Here is a 3,904-nt window from a genome sequence, read left to right on the forward strand (position 1 = left end):
TGTTTTTCCTCCTAAGCAAATGGATATTCTTATTCCCATTTTACACACCAGGAAAACTGAGATAAAGTCACCTTCCCAAGGTCCCCACAATTAATCTGTTGAGGAGCTGTTATTGGGAGCCAGGCCTGTCTGACACCAATCGTCAACTAGGAATGCAGAAAAGGAGGAGCAGTGAAATCAAACACCCTACTTTGCAGGTTCGGCTAAGATTATGGAAACAACATAAATAAAGCAACCTGAAGTTCTCATGACATGAGACCTTGTGTTATTGTGGTGCCTAGGTGAGTTGGGGGTGGTGACGTTATCAACAGAGTTACGGAGATCGGGAAGAAGAGATGATTTGGCACAAGGGATAATGAGCTTGTTTTTAACATGTTGAGTTTGAGGTGCTGATAGGGTCTCCACATGGGAATGTTCAGCAGGCAGTTAAGAGCAGATCTCTTGAGCTCAGGAAAATAGTGAAGTGTGTGGAGATAAGATGTGGAGCCGTTCATGGAGTGAAAACCACTGCACAACCAAGTGAAAGCGTAAACTGAAAAACAAGAAGTGGGTGTTTAGCTGGCTCAGTCGGAAAAGCATGTGACGCTTGGTCTTGGGGTCATGAGTTTGAGCCCCACAACCGGTGTAGAGACTGAGGAAAGAGTCTAACTCATCAATGACCTGCAGTCAGGTCATTGAATTTCTCTGTAACTTTTTGCGTATCTACAAAAAGGTGAATAGTGATTTCTGACCCTCTACTATAGGTCATACTTTGTCTTGTATACATGATAGCTTATGCCAATAATTTATACTTTGTTCAAGAGTATTTTGCACACTACAACGTTCTATTCAGATTTACTATTAGCATCAAATTGTTAACCCCACAATGTGGTCTTTTTTTAAGTTTCTTTATTTTGAGAGAGAGAGAGAGTGGGTGAAGATGGGCAGAGAGAGAGGGAGAGAAAGAGGAAGAGAAAAAATCCCAAGCAGTCTCTGCACTGACAACACAGAAGGACAGCACAGCCCCTACTCAGGATTCAAACCCATGAACTCTGAGATCATGACCTGAGCCGAAATCAAGAGTCCGATGCTTAACTGACTGAGCCACCCAGGCCCCCCAAAATTGTCTTAAAAGATTTTGGTAATGGCTCAATGTCTTGCATAGATAATTCTCTAAATGGGAATATTTTCATTATGTTAATGTCTTTTTTTAAGAGAAAGGGGAAAAAAATCCATCACTGATTAATTAATACCAATTTAGAATGTATAATCATTTGACTTGGGCTAAGCTGGTGACCACCTCTGCATTAGCTTTGGAGAGTTCGTTTCACACACACTTTAAAAATGATAATACTCTCCAACTTTAGAAAATGAGATTACTCTATTTACCATGCCAGTCCTGCCCTATACTCAACACTTGGCTAAAGTCACCCCTCCAGGGAGCCTCCACTCACTATTATAGCCTCAAACTATCCCCTCTGCCTCTAAAATGGCAGGAACATTTGAGTCACTTATTTGATAACAAGACATTCCCACTCTAGAATCTGCAGACTCAGTAGACTTAGATTAATTGCCAATTAGACCAGCCAAAAATGAGATTAAATATTTTCAACAGGTGAAGGAAGAAACCAAATTCCCACTGTTTTCAGGAGGTGGGGGTTCTAAGTCTAAGTTTGATTAAGGGATTGCCCCCAGTGTCTCCCAAGGACAAAGTTTCACAGGTGGGATTTGAACCCTGCATGGAGGGAGGGCTTCCTGACCTCTTTCCTGCTCCCTCTGCCTCCTGATTCCCCAGTCAGATAAGTACGTGATGAGTGACAACTTTTAAATTCTATGCATGGAACCATCTACAGAATAGGGACTCAACAAACGTGTTTGCTGAGGCAGCAGTTGAGAATGTGGAATCCATAGAAAAAGACCTTAGTTAAACAGTGAATTGACAGAAAGGAGGAAAAGGGATCACGTGACCAAAGATTCCACTAACGCCATTTTCACATTTACTCCTTTTTTTTTCCTTCCCCCTAATGATATAAGTTTGATTGTACTTCACATTTTCTTCAGGGAACTTTCAAAATGTATTGAAACTGAAGCCTGATTACTAGATCAAACAGTTAAATTAGGAGTTACGACTATTGTGATTTTCTAAAGCTTTCGCAACTAGTGAAGTACCAGATGTTAGAACTTTTTACTATAATGGTTTGCTATACTTAATACATTAATTATCTACCCATATGAGCAGACCCAGCAGAAACTTGTCTTAGCTTAGGGCCTGACGCATTCTTTTTCTTTTTTTTTTTTTTTTTTAATGTTTATTTATTTATTTTTGAGAGAGAGAGAAAGAGAGAGAGAGACAGCAAGAGCGAGTGAGCAAGGGAGTGGCAGAGAGAGAGGGACACAAAATACCAAACAGGCTCCTGACTGTCAGCCCAGAGCCCGATGCAGGGCTCGAACCTATGAACCGTGAGATCGTGACCTGAGCCAAAGCCAAGAGCCAGATCATGACCTGAGCCGAAACCGAGTCAGATGCTTAACCGACTGAGCCACCCAGGCAGTCCTCAGTCATTTCTTTTGAAAAGTCTTTCCTAAGTTCACATAATGATCCACCTGCCATGAATCTTTATTTCAGTCTGACTATCTGCATTGTAGCTGTGTTCTCTGTCTCAGTTCAGAAGACTGATTGATTGAATGATTGATTGATTGATATCACACATCATTTGAAGCCCTAATGAAAGCTTTGGGCACTTACTACAGAAAGTTGACACATGCACATATGTCCAAAGCTTGACATGTGATTCCAAGGACCCTGTGACAACCCATCTGTAGACCTCTGAAGAAGCTGTGAACCCCCAGGTAAGAGCGCCTTTCCTTATGCATTGGGAGCATCACAAACCCAGACGCATGCTGAACTAAAGATCCATCAAAAAGCTTCCTTCATATCTCATCTAATATCTAGGTGAGCACACACGGTAGGCACTTAAAATTCTTGCTTTCATGGAGAAACATAATAAAATAGTCTTGGTATTTTTAATTACTCCTTGTTTCCCCCCACTATTTTCACTAGCTTTCCCCCAAATGAATGAGATTTCATTTTGTGTTTGCAAAACAAAACAAAAACGAGCAAACAAATGACTGTTCTTCAGTGGCCATCAAGGCTTAAACTGGACAAGCAGGGTCTCACAGTGTTCCGCTTTTGTACTGTTTTGGAGTTAAGCTTTAGGGAGGAGATAGGAAAGGCACATGGAGCTTGGAAGGGGAAAATGATCGGGGTCTGATCAGAAGACAGGGGATAATAGAATACCTTGCATTTTATGGCATTTCATAGTTTTCAAAACACTTTCACATCTATTATCCATCTATCGTCTTACACGACAACACCCACCGTAACCCCATAAGGCAAGTGGGGCAGGCATCATTACCCTCCCCTCACTTTACTGATAAGAAACTCAGGTCCAGACGGTTTCATGAATTACCCAAGATCTTAAATGAAAGAACAGGGATTTGAATGTAGAGTTTTAGACCCAGACTCTGCTTTTCCCTGCAGTACCGAGGAAGAAAAGAAGAATGAGATATTATAATTTTTTTTTAAGTAGGGGCGCCTGGGTGGCTTAGTCGGTCAAGCCGACTTTGGCTCAGGTCATGATTTCATGGTCCGTGAGTTCGAGCCCCGCGTCGGGCTCTGTACTGACAACTCAGAGCCCGGAGCCCACTTCGGTTTCTCTGTCTCCCTCTCTCTCTGCCCCTTCCCCGCTCGTGCTCTATCTCTGTCTCTCAAAAATAAATAAACGTTAAAAAATTTAAAATATATACATTCATGAAGGGAGAGGGAGGACTTAAAAAACCCTTTCAACCAAGAGGCATGAAACTTCATTTCCAGTTATGATATCAGGGCATCTATTTTCTAAATGCTTAGCAAATCAATATTTTT

Source organism: Herpailurus yagouaroundi, unplaced genomic scaffold (assembly GCF_014898765.1).
Source record: "Herpailurus yagouaroundi ecotype Mexico unplaced genomic scaffold, PumYag 253, whole genome shotgun sequence".
In the NCBI taxonomy this organism is placed as follows: Eukaryota; Metazoa; Chordata; class Mammalia; order Carnivora; family Felidae; genus Herpailurus; species Herpailurus yagouaroundi.